This window comes from Lactuca serriola, chromosome 2, assembly GCF_051521515.1.
Source record: "Lactuca serriola cultivar US96UC23 chromosome 2, Lser_US96UC23_V15, whole genome shotgun sequence".
Classification (NCBI taxonomy): Eukaryota; Viridiplantae; Streptophyta; class Magnoliopsida; order Asterales; family Asteraceae; genus Lactuca; species Lactuca serriola.
Genome location: NC_136409.1, coordinates 33,872,840 through 33,887,210, shown reverse-complemented (window position 1 = coordinate 33,887,210; position 14,371 = coordinate 33,872,840).

Here is a 14,371-nt window from a genome sequence, read left to right as displayed (position 1 = left end):
ACGGTCTCCACTAGTTATGCTGGCCAAACTCTATAGTCAACAGAAGTCAACTCGAGTCAACAGTCCCAGATTGACCTGACTCGCCGAGTGCGCTCATGTGACTCGTCGAGTCCAGTTGTTACACAGAGGTCTTTGTGAGGGTCCAACTCGTCGATTTAACCCCTAACAAGCTGAGTAACAGCATAGATAGCTCATCAGGACGAACCTTAACCGACCCATCGAGTAGGCTCCTCGACTTGGTGATTCTATTTAGACACTTTTCCCATTCAGACGATTTTATGGAAGAAAACCTTCCCAAACTCTAGATCTACACTCTTAAGGCTCATTTATCATATAAAATCACAGACATTACGTCCATGCATGGAACTTTGTGCTTGAAATGCCAAGAACATGCTCTAAAAAGTTTTTTCACTCAAGAATTTCGTTAAGGCTGAATAAAGTAAGGACCTTTGGATGCTAGGGACCTCACGAGGTCCAGATCTGAAGTCCAAACCTCCATATGAACTCAATACCCTCAAAGTCCCAATAATAGATAGAAAAAAATCCCTAGTCTCCAAAATATGAGATATACCCAAACAAATGAGAAAGGTACAGACTTTATACCTTTAACGGGAACTCTTGGATGAATATCAACAGATCTAGCATCCTCCTCGTGCTCCTTGCTTCAAATCCTTCTATTATCTTCCAAAGATACACCAAAATGCTCAATGTTACCTAACACACTCTCTCTATAAGCTCAAAGGGCGATTAGGGTTTCTCTTAGGGAAGTATAGCCGCAAATGAGGCTATAAGTGCCTTTAAATAGGCTCCCAAACCCAGGGATCTAGGGTTTCTCATCCCAGCGTCTACTTGGCGAGTCGGCTCTTAGACTCGTCGAGTAGGTCATTAATCCCACGTGGCACATCGCGACTCTACTAGACGAGTTGGAGCACTGACTCGTCGAGTAGCTCAATAGTCCTCAAAATAATTAAATAAATAAATAACAAAATACCTGGAAGTTCGGATGTTACAATTCTCCCCCACTAGAATCAAACTTCGCCCCCGAAGTCATGATCTGAAAATAACTTTGGATACTGCTCTTGCATCTCGGACTCCGGCACCCACGTCAACTCGGATCCTCTCCGATATTGCCACTGGACCTGAACCAGGGGTACCTCTTTGTTCCTAAGAACCTTGACCTTTCGATCCATGATTGCAATTGGTTTCTCAATGTAATTCAGGCTCGCATCCACCTGAATGTCCTCTAGTGGAACCACTCTTGGTAAGTATAGTGAGAAGACTCACCTCGTAAACTAGCAAGTAACAGTCACGTAGTCGGAAATTTTGAACTAGCCTCCGCCTAACATATTAGATAAACATCTCTAATCAATACCCCACTCTTACTCAAATACACAAAAAGTTTCTCTTACTCTCTCTCTCTCTCTCTCTCTCTCTCTCTCTCTCTCTTTCTCTTGGAATGGATAAAAGTCCATTTTACCCCACCATGGTCTCCATTACTTATGTTGGCCAAACCCTAAAATCAACAGAAGTCAACTCGAGTCAACAGTCCCAGATTGACCTGACTCGCCGAGTGCGCTCATGTGACTCATCGAGTCCAGTTGTTACACAGAGGTCTTTGTGAGGGTCCAGCTCGTCGAGTTAACCCCTAACTCGCCGAGTAACATCGTAGATAGCTCATCGGGACGAAACCTAACCGACTCGTCGAGTAGGCTCCTTGACTCAGCGAGTCCATTAAGACTCTTTTCCCATTCAGACGATTTTAAAGCAGAAAACCTTCCCAAACAGTAGATCTACACTCTTAAGGCTCATTTATCATATAAAATCACAGACTTTACGTCCACGCATGGAACTTTGTGCTTGAAATGCCAAGAGCATGCTCTAAAAAGTTTTTTTGCTCAAGAATTCCACTAAGGCTGAAGAAAGCAGGGGCCTTTGGATGCTAGGGACCTCACATGGTGCAGATCTAAAGTCCAAACATCCATTGAACTCAATACCCTCGAAGTCCTAATAATAGATAGAAAAAAAGCCCTAGTCTCCAAAATATGAGATCTACCCAAACAAATGAGAAAGGTACAAAATTTATACCTTTAACAGGAGCTCTTGGATTAATATAAACAGATCTACCAGCCTCCTCTTGTTCCTTGCTTCAAATCCTTCTCTTCTCATCCAAAGATACACCAAAATGCTCAGTGTTAGCTCACACACTCTCTCTATAAGCTCAAAGGGAGATTAGGGTTTCTCTCAGGGAAGTATAGCCGCAAATGACGCTATAAGTGCCTTTAAATAAGCTCCCAAACCCAAGGATCTAGGGTTTCTCATCCTAGCTTCTACTCAGCGAATCGGCTCTCGGACTCATCGAATAGGTCATTAATCCCATGTGGCACATCGCGACTCTACTCGACGAGTTGGAGCACCGACTCGTCGAGTGGCTCAATAGTCCTCAAAATAATTAAATAAATAAATAACGAAATACATGGAAGTCTCGATGTTACAATCTATATCGGGGTTGGGTTTCGTGTTGATGCAGAAGGGACATATAATAGCATATGCGTTGAGGCAGTTGAAGCCTCACGAGATGAGGTATCCCACCCATGATTTAGAGTTGAGGGTAGTGTTGTTCGCCCTCAAGATTTGGCACCACTATGTCTATAGTGTCTGATGTACCATATACACGGACCATAAGAGCCTGAAGTACCTTATGGATCAGTCCAACCTGAATATGAGATAGAGGAGGTGGTTGGATGTTGTGAAAGACTATGACTTTGAGATTTTGTATCACCCTGGGAAGGCTAATGTGGTAGCTGATGCCCTGAGTCGTAGGGCAGCGAGTGCTCTGATCCGAGATGTGTGTATGAGGATGACGGTGATGACTTCAATCTTAGATACCATCCGAGAGGCCCAAGTGGTGGCCACGAGACCAGAAAACTGTAAGAGAGATTGGGTGATCAGACAGGTTTTTGAGTATGAGACTGATACTCGGGGGCTTATGACATTACGTGGACGAATATGGGTACCATATACGGGTGGAGCTCGATGTATTTTGATGGAGGAGGCCCATAGGTCGAGATTCTTGATCCATCTGGGGCCACCATGATGTATTTGGACTTTAAAAGGGATTTTTGGTGGACCTGTTTGAAGAGAATTGTGGCATGGGTAGTCGAGAGATGCTTGACCTATTGTCATGTCAAGGCATAGCACCAGCGTCCCCATGGACAGTTGCAGCCTTTGGAGATTCCCCTTGTGGAAGTGGGAATAGATTTCCATGGATTTTATTACCAAGTTACCTAGGACTGCACAAGGTGTCGATGCAATATGGGTGATTGTAGATCGGTTGACGAAGAGTGCTCACTTCCTGGCTAGAAGTGAGAGCTCTTCTGCGGAGAAATTGGCCGAGATCTATGTTCAAGAGTTGGTGGCACGACATGGGATGCCAACATCAATAGTGTCGGATCAGGATGTGAGTTTTACTTCCAAGTTCTGGAAGAAATTTCATGAGGAGTTGGGTACTCGGTTGCATTTCAGCACCGCTTACCACCCACAGACAAACGAGCAGAGCGAGCAAACGATTTAGACGCTCGAGGACATGCTACGTGCATGTGTTATGGACTTCAATGAAAGTTAGGACACTTACTTGCCCTTGGATGATTTTTCATAAAACAACATCCATCACTCCAATATCGATATGCCTCCCTTTGATCTTTTATACGGGAGGTGGTGTCGGACTCCCATCTGTTGGGGAGAGGTAAGGTAGAGAGTGATGAGGAGCATTGAGATAGTGCTCAAGACAACACAGATCCAGCAGGTCAGACAGAGGTTACTGACAGTCTGGAGTTGTCATAAGAGTTACGCAGACCGGTGACATTCAGAGCTAGAGTTCCAGGTCGGAGATTTTGTCCTCCTAAAGGCGTCCCCATGGAAAGGGGTGATCCGATTTAGGAAGCAGGGCAAGCTGCGCCCTAGATACATCGGTCCTTTTAGAGTGATCGCTCGAGTGGGTAAGCTAGCTTATCGGTTAGAGCTTCCTGCAGAGTTTAGCCAGATTTATAACACCTTCAATGTGTCCCAGTTAAGGAAGTGTGTAGCCGACGAGACGCCAGTGGTCCCTTTAAAGGACATTCATGTTGATGATTGCCTGAAATACATTGAGAAGCCGGTGGCGATTGTGGATGAGAAGGTGAAGGTCTTGAGGAATAAAGAGGTGCCCTTGCTTAAGGTTCAGTGGTAGCATCGAAAGGGGTCTAAGTGGACTTGGGAGTCGGAGTCCATGATACATGAGCAGTACCCAGAGTTGTTTACGGAGGATGACTTCGAGGGCGAAGTCTGATTTTAGTGGGGAAGAATTGTAACATCCTGAATCCCAGGTATAATATTTAATTAAATTATATTCATTTTGTTAGGGTAACTCGACGAGTTGAAGGTCCCAACTCGCCGAGTAGAGATTGAGATGGTCGCGTGATTTTTAGAGTCTACCTGACGAGTTTGGGGACCCGACTCGACGAGTAGGAGCTGAGTGTGAAAACCCTAATTTTCAGGGTTTGTACCCTATTTAAAGGACCTTAAGTCCTTTACCTCGCCTCCCTCACCACGTTAACACGCTGAGAGAAACCCTAATCAAGCTATTATCATTTGTGTGAGAGAGAGAGAGAGAGAGAGAGAGAGAGAGAGAGAAAGAAAGAAAGAAAGAAAGAAAGAAAGAAAGAAAGAAAGAGAGAGAGAGAGAGAGAGAGAGAGAGAGAGGCTAAAAGTGTGTGTTTTAGTGCATTCTTGGAAGGAGTTTGAGGAGCCAAAGGCTTGGAACGAGAAAGAGCCCTTGGATCCAGTATTCTCTTAGTGTTAGCTGCCATTTGGAGGTAAAAAGCTATTACCTTGAGCACTTGTTTGTTAGATCTCTCCATTAGGGATTTCATGGCCATTTCTATCTTCTCTATGAGTCCCATAGTTGTTAGAGCATGCCTTGAAGATGAGACTTCAGATCTGGACGATATTAGGTCCATTGGGCCTAAATATTCAAGCTTTATCAAGCTTTAGCCAACTTTCATACATTAAAACCTTGTTGAGCTTTGGTTTGGCAACTTAGCCCTAGATTCCATGCGTGAACGTAAAGCTTGCAACTTTACGTGTTATTTCAGCCTTGGGAGTTTAGATCTAGAGTATGGAGCCTTAGTTCTCCTTAAAAGCGTCTGAATAAGAGAATAGACTGAACGCACTCGACGAGTTGGTTAGGGTTTTCCCTGATAGTCTTGACGTGTTATGAACTAGACGAGTTGGTGAGACAACTCAGCCAGTGGATTTGGATTTCCCGATTTTTCAGAGAAACGAAGGAACTCGACGGGTTGGGTCAACGTGGACTGTGTTCGGTTTTGGTATAGTATAACATCCTATGGTGCACATACAACCCTATCTATGTTTTCTCTAATCATACATGCAATATTGTTTTTCCAAAGCATCATCCTAACTAGCATACAATGGAGTATCTTTACTACGAAATTCTAGTTATACATACCTTTTATTGTAGTTGGAAGCCTTGGATCTTTAAGAACTTAGCACCAATAATGTGAATGGCTCAAATGGAATCACAACACACCAAGGACAAAGGATAACTTGAGATAAGGTGTCTTGGACTCAAATTCGGCTAGCTCTTCCAAAGAACACACATGTGTGTAGACGATTTCATGAGCTAGGGGCTTCTTATATAGTTTGGCTTAATTAGGATTACACCATGTAAACCCTAATGTGCATGACCTTCCATATTCCTCATGCATGGGTTTAAACCTCCATGGATCATCCATGGGTCACCACATGGGTTTAGCCCAACATAACGAACTATGGATCATAAGCCCACATTATAAGAATGAATGATTTACATAATCAATCCTCATATATTTAATTAGTCTCTTTTGATCACTGGATTAATTCCAAATTAATTCTTGATCAATACTAATTAAATGATATGATTTCATATTAATATATTAGAACTTATAATATATTACTAAACCATAAATAACCTCATCTCAAAAGTCCATCCTATCAAATTGTCCTGATGATATGCAACCCAAATGGACCATGCTACTCTTGGGTCAAGTACATAACAATAATAGTTATGGGCTTAGACACCTAATCCAACAGTGTCCCACTTGGATAAGTCTAATAACTATAATTGCAAGTACAACTCCAAAATCCCGACAAGCAATCGTAGCTCTTAAAAGTCGTTGTCGAACTCTGACCTAGTCAATGACGCGTCCATTAGATAAGGGATCATATATTACTCCATTCTAGATATCGTATGGACTGAGACATGGATTTAAAAACATTCTCTCTGTCCATCTATTGTTTCCCGATTTCCGATTTATGACAACCGACTAATTGAACAAATCAAATTAGTCCTGGCAGGGTGTCATCACTAAATCATCTAGGGGCCCACAGATATCGCTTTTATCCACATGAGGTAAAAGGAATACATAAAGTTCGACTCAAATGATTGCTTGTACTTACTCATCAAATCACACACAACAATATGTTTTATAATACCAAGTTACTGGTGCGTTTACATACGTCAATGTGCAACCGACTCGCAACTACAACTCACATGTCTCCATTTCAAGAATATAAGATATTATCATCTCACAATCACTCCTAATAAAATCCATGAAGTGATTCAGATGAGCGTGGGTTGCATCCAATACTCGAATCTAATTCCAAGAGTACTCATGAACACTGTTGCTATGTCTAAAACACCTAGACAAACTACAGACCAATTCATGACAGTCTTGCCACAATACCTACTTCCAATGTACGATCGACTGTGGATGGTTTGAATAACCAGTTATTCGGGAACTCAAAACATGCAAAGTAAAACACAATAATAATACTAATCCTATATGGCCCAAAAACTTTTGAGTCATATTGATTACTCATTATTCATTGTATAATGTTTCGAATAATCAACTTAATACTTGAATTAAAACAATAGTTATCCCATGCTCTAAGCATGCACATTATGATTGTCTAAACAATAGTTATGCCATGCTACAAGCATGCACACTATGTTTGTCGAATTTTGAGAACGCAATTAACATATCCATATATAGAATTTCCTTATGTTGAACCATTCCAACATAACATTCATATATATATATATATATATATATATATATATATATATATATATATATATATATATATATATATATATATATATATATATATATTGACTAGATCTGATTAAAATCTCAATCTATGCTTTTAGATTTGAAATGAAGTATGAATCCATCTCCCATAATTATAGTAAAACAACTTTTCAAACCCTACAACTTGCGAATTGAAACTTTTGTTTTCTATAATTAACATTGCTAACTTGCAACATTCATCATAATTGATTATGCTCCTACTAGCATAATAATCATTACTTTTATTAGCATAATGGTTATGCTCCCACTAGCTTTGACATGTACCGAGAAATCAGTTGGACTTCTAGAAATGAATACTTATTGACTTTAATTACCAAAGTTCAAATTTCTGATACGAGATGCTTTGATAAGACTTTATCTACGCTTCTCAAACTCATACACCTTTCCTTATATAGCCCACATGTGTTTAAACAATTTAAGAACTTACAATAATAAGTCTCAAATGTTTAGAGTTTTTGCCATTCCTCACTATTCGAATTATGAAAAGGGATTCCGTAGTCATAATCGAATTTGAGAATTTGTGACAACCATCAAATTCAAGTCAAAGTCAAAATCAACAAGTCAAAGTCACGTCAACAAGTCAAACCGGTCAATCTTGTATAATACTTGTATAATTAAAAGTTATTCTATGAAAACGTACAATTGTGTGTCAAGAATTTGAGTATCTCGGTAAATCTATGTGTTTATCAATGTGAAACCCTAAGGAGGGAGTTAAACGCATCAAAACACGTCTATGAACCCTTTTGGGGACTTAAAATAATCATAAACGAAGTATAACGGGGTCCACGGACCTTGCATTGCAAGATTATTCAACGAAAATGGCTAAAAGTGAATCTCTCTCAAATCTCTCCCAATCTCTCCCAAATCTCTCTCAAAATCTCTCTCAACTTTTTATAGTCATCCGGGTCATCCCGACCCTTAACTTTGCCAAAAATCACTCAAAACGAGAAGTTATATTGAAAAATAGCCTACAAACCAAACCTGACCTTCGGGCCAGAGCCTCCACCTTCGGTCCCTTCACCTACCTTTGGTCCCTCTTCCTCCCTTCTCTAGGTTCTCATCTCCTAAGGGTCAAACCTCGCAGGTTCGCTTCCTTCTCTCGGTTTTCGACTACTTTCGCATCCTAAGCCCGTTTTTGACATTTTTGATGGGATTTTTTTCACCAAATTCATATTTTTACCATTTTAAACTCCCAGAACTCATATTTTATTTATTTCTCAAGAATTTATTAATTTAAAATCATTATTTTATATTAAGAGGATATTTACCCCACAAGTGGGTCAAGTGTGCCCACTTGCCTTCCATGTGTCACCCTCTCACTTGCCACCTTATCCACATCACACAAACCAATGCACACATCACTTCAAACTCACAACTTGCTCCAGCAACTCCCTTATATAAAGAAATGCCTGGAGGATTTCTTGATTCACTTGATCATTCCCACACTTTTACACCATTCTTACCACACAAAGAAGCTTATTTTCTCTCAACTTCCAGCCACTTTTGGAAGTGTTCTTAAGCTATTACTTCACTTTTTGGTAAGTATTTCCTCTAAACTCAAGTGTTATTCCATGTTTTCATAACATCCTTGAATCATCTACACACATTCTAACACCAAAGAATCGTTCTTAGGATCATCCAAGCTTTTACGTGTTCATCAAGTGTTCTTGATACTCCTCGTCTTTGACCTTCCACTCTTCCAAGAATCACTAATGGTGAGTTAAAACACCAAAACATATTTGAAACTTAATTTGACAGCTTACAATAGAAAAGTTGTGACATGTTCACGAACTGTTTTACCCAACTTAAACTTAATATTATTCAAATATGTTTAATATGAAAATAGTTCAGGTTTATAACTTTAAAATAACTACTTTCACATCTCCATACGATTTTCCTACAATTTTTGGTGATTTTTCAAAACTGCCTATCACTGCAGCAATGAAATCGGACCAGGTTGTGAAAATGAATGTTTTCACACTCGTTTGAGACCACCAAAAATTATAATAAAATTTGTGACCATAGTAGACTCTTTTTCCAAACTCTCCAAGTTTACGGATTTACTTTTTGACTTACGATGATTTTTCTATAAATAATCTAAAATAGTGACAGTTAAGAGTTAAAATTTTAAAACAAGTTTAAGAGTTATTCACACCTTGTAACATGTTGAGCAAGCTGTGTAGGATTTTATACTTAGCATTTTCAATGTCATTTTATTGAAATACAAAGTCATGCATAGCAAGGTTTCATTTACAACATAAACCATTTTGACAAAACTATAATAGGTATAGTTTGGACACCTCAAACGGTAATATTATCGATTTATAAAGCAAGTATTTTATTACAAACTACGTGAAACATGTTAATGAATAAATTTGTGAGACATTCATCTTCGGGGTACTCCTTAGTACTACATAAAAGTCTTGTAGTTATAGCCAGAATCTCTTGTAGGGAGAACGTGATAGCTGTATAAAGATCTAATTAGGTTTTACAACCCGCACCTGAGCTGCCTGCAACAGCTAGACCGGCAGGTCTGGGGTGACAAGTGCCATAACATTATGATGCATGAAGAACGTCGAGTACAAGGTCCTCGAGTCATAGTATGGTTATAACAACTCACATGCGAAAATTAACAAACACACCATTCATGGGAATTTAATGATTTCACGAAGAGGGGTTTTATTTAAATATAAAACCACATATAAGTATGATGATTTACTTACATATACTAAGTCTTGGTTCAGTTAAGACTCCACTAAACCTTTTAGATAATATTAGATTTTCTGGAAACAAACTTAGAACAAACTTTAAGGACACACATGAATTTTTCATTCATAAATTGCTTATGAACTCACCAGATTTAATGCTGATACTCTTTCAAAAACAACTTGTATTCTCAGGTAATCAGTAATACAGGTAACCACAAGACTTTTGAAGGCAAGACACCAAGGCATAGATTTCTTTTGAACTATTTTGACATCATATGTAATTTATTTGGAAACATGTATTTTGCAACGATGTAACCTTTTAAATTATATTTATGATGGTTGTGTTTACTTTCTTCACTAGGGTTATGATATTGAACATGACGTCCTCCGCCCCGAACGTTTCCGCCATCCCGGTTTAGGGGTGTGATAGAATTCAAATATCACAACTGTTATCTCCTTAAAATCTACTTAGTGAAAGCCTTTCCTCACCATCATTTTCATGAATCGGAGACAAACCTTATGACACTTAGATTTTATGGTGTATGTGCTCATATGGACTGAACTTGTTCAATCTTAATTTCTTGCCACCTGGCAGCAAAAGTGCCTAACACTGCTTCCAAGTTGTTATGAAAACAATTGAGAACCTATATAACTTACATGCATAGTCAACTATAACTAGAATGGACACACAAATAAAAATATGTGAACACAATAGGTTACAAACCTCAAGTCGTGTGCTAGTGATAAACAATAGGTTTTCTTCTTGAATAGTTCTTGAAACTTGTCAAGATCTTTAAGACTCCCACTAACCTCTTGACATATAAGATTCTACGTCAAGAACCATTCCTTGACAAAACAAATATTCAAGAGTTAGTGCGGATTCTTATCAAGATAAACACTTCACACAATTGGCCTTAGTTGGTCTTTGTTTTATCCAAAATATCACAACTTACCAATTTAAAATGTACAAGAGTAACAAACATGTTACTCTACATTTGATGATGTTATAAACCTTCTTAATTTAGTCTCACTCAAGGCACAAGCTTGGAGTATGACTCTAAGACTTGTTTTGGAACGATGTATGACTCATCTTCTAGATTTAACCATTTCAACAATTCACAATCCCTCTTCTTAGCCATATGAATGCACTAAGATATCCTTAGAGGATCAATTGTGATATGGTTTTCCATAAGATGATCATAAAACATGATACTAAAGTACTCTCCCATCTTTTCATATTGGAGAAACTTTTATCTTTCTACCTAATTTGATTCTTCTCATTCATTCTGCCATACATTGAAACTTTTCCAATGTTTCAGATTTATACTTAAACTTGTAAGCATAACCATATTTTCTTAACTTTTAGTAAATCATGACGAATAGTCTTATCGTTCTTTGTAGTGGACCTGACCAGCGCACACCTAGTGTACCCAATCCCCTAGTCCTTCACTTGACTCACAAATTCATGTGAACAAGGAACTAGCCTTAATTTCCCAAAGACAAATGTTTTCCTTTTCCACACACTACAAGTTGCATGATTCCAAGTTTCTATCAAACTGAAACTTGAGTGATTAGAATCTTTCCTTATTTTGGTAAATTTTGTCACTGCCACAAACGAAAGAATCAAATCCATGTTGAACATTGCTAGAATATACAAACATAAATTTTTCACAAATGCCATTGTAAAGAGACTTAAAAAATAAAATAAATTTCTAAAATTTTCTTTATTTATATAAATTGCAGAAATTTTTTCCCTACAATGCAAATATAGGTGAAAACTATGTTATTACAAATTTCTAAGCAATCTATCATAACTCTTCAGCAGCAGCTCAAAAATCCAATCATCGAACCATGCGATTGAAATCCATCTTCACGACCAGATTCAACATACTCTTCCTTTAAGCTTCCTTTCTCTTCTTCGATTCTTAAAAACATCAAAATATAATTACATTACATCATGTATTAAGAATCTCCAAATAGGAACTTAATAGAGTTAGATAGTTGACTTACCTGAAGTAGAGTCAAACTTTTTATTTACCATCCTTGGATCTTTCAGGTAAATATGGTAGCTTCACAACCAATGCCCCTTCTCTTGGAAATAGAAACATATGGACTCTTTGGAAATGGTACACAGGACTATGTCAGACTTAGCATTTCTCTGTACCATTCGGTCAAATGACTTGACCATGGCCAATCCCTTTCCATTGGGAAGAGAGAGCTTTTCTGGACTTTCAATGTCACCATTGTCAATGTCCATGGAAGTTTGGGAAATAGATCTTCGAGTCAAATTTGCATTACCGATGCGCCAAATCATTCCTGATTCAGCAGCAACAAGCAAATAGGTAAGATCAATAAGGGTCATTCTGTGGACTGTCACATAGTAGTCCTTAATGAACTCACTATATGACTTGGGAAGTGATTGAAGAACCCAGTCAACAGCCAACTTCCTCGAGACTTTGACACCCAGTTCTCCCAGCTTGTCAATATGTAATTTCATCTCCAAGACGTGAGCACATACAAACTTTCCTTCCTTCCAATAGGGATTTGAGTGACCCAGAACTTGTGGGCTAAGGAGAATTATTGGAAGAGGTGGATGAAGTGAAGTATAACTTCCATAATCCAATCATGGAACATCATCTTCATAAGAAATCTTTTTCCAAAAGATTTGGGAAGACCATAGTTGTCTGAAGTAGACATTTATGAGGGAGAAATTCAAGTTTAGTTGATTTTAGTCCTTAATATAACACTTAAATGAAATATTAAGGCTAGGACCCAACACAATATTTTACAATTCAGAAGAGGGATGCCATAATCCTATTGCAAAATATTTGAACTTTCAATGGCATGTATAAATCTCAATTGTACCCTTCAAATTTGTGACTGGGATGCCGAGGATCACAAACAAGGTGTGAAAAACCATGCAAATTAGATTGGTACACTCAATGTTACAACCACCTAATCAATGTGTCGGTTAACCACACATGCTCCATTGATCTATGATTAACATCATGCTATCCTTTTCCATGAACTGTTAGTCCCAGATTAGTGTGCTGGTTAACCACACATGCTCCACTAACGACTTAACAAGGTGCAAAGTGCAATTTCATGGGATAGCACCATATTCACATTTTTCCTAAAGTAACTAAGATTGGGAATTTATAAGTGTTTAGTTACTTTATAATTATCATTATACTTATAATGAGAATTAATGTCCTGTCATACACGCTCGGCTAACGACCCTCCACCAGTCAAGCAAGCGGTGGGTGAGAGTGGATACCTAGTAACCTTATACCCCCTTTATAGACCGACTTCGTGAATGAGGCCTATTAACAGTTAGACTGACTTTGTTCTTATACATACATATACATATATATATATATATATATATATATATATATATATATATATATATATGTATTAAACCTATAATATTATAATAGTATAAGGGTAAATATTTAACTTTTAAAACTCTAGGGTTTGGAACTAAAGTATTCAAAAGGTGAAACTTTACAAATTCCAAAACTTGAGGGTAAGTTTTGAAACTTGTAAAAACTTTTCAAATCCATAATCTATGAGTTTAATATAGGTTTTAATGAAAAGACTCTTGAAAATCCATAACTTGAGGACAAGTTATGGAGTTCATAAAACCATTTATGGGAAAAAGACTCTTCAAGTTCATAACCTATGATTTTAATGATCTCTTTAAAAGAAAAACTTTTCATTTTCCATAACTTGAGGACAAGTTATGGAATTCATCCAAAACCATTTAGATCAAAAAATTCTAACAGGAAAATCAAACAATTTACCTATGATTTAAATTAAACTCATAAGAACAAGACAATTCATATCAAACAAATTTCATATAATTAGTCTAACCATATAAACTAATACAAAACATGAAACTTTGGCAATTATCTTTTAAATTGGATAAGCATGATCATTACCACATCAAAAACGGGTTTATATGTTCAAAAACAGTTTAGGCTCATGATCCTAGTCCAATTCCAGCCTTAGAACTCGAAAATCTGCATTCTGGAGCACCAACTCATCGAGTGCATGAACTAACTCGGCGAGTTGGTCAGATTTGTGAGGGGACTCGGCGAGTTCCCCAGTGGACTCGACGAGTGCACTGTTTCGAAAGCAGAAAAACAATTTTTTCAAGCTTTGAAAACAAGTAGCATCAAGTATATTGGAAAACAACCATAGGCTCTGATACCACTGTTGGATTTTGGTATACTACAACATCCTATGATGCACATACAACCCTAAATGCTTTGGATCTATGTTTTCTCTAATTATACATGCAATATTGTTTTTCCAAAGCATCATCCTAACTAGCATACAATGGAGTATCTTTACTACAAAATTCTAGTTATACATACCTTTTGTTGTAGTTGGAAGCCTTGGACATTTAAGAACTTAGCACAAACAATGTGAATGCCTCAAATGGAATCACAACACACCTATGAAAAAGGA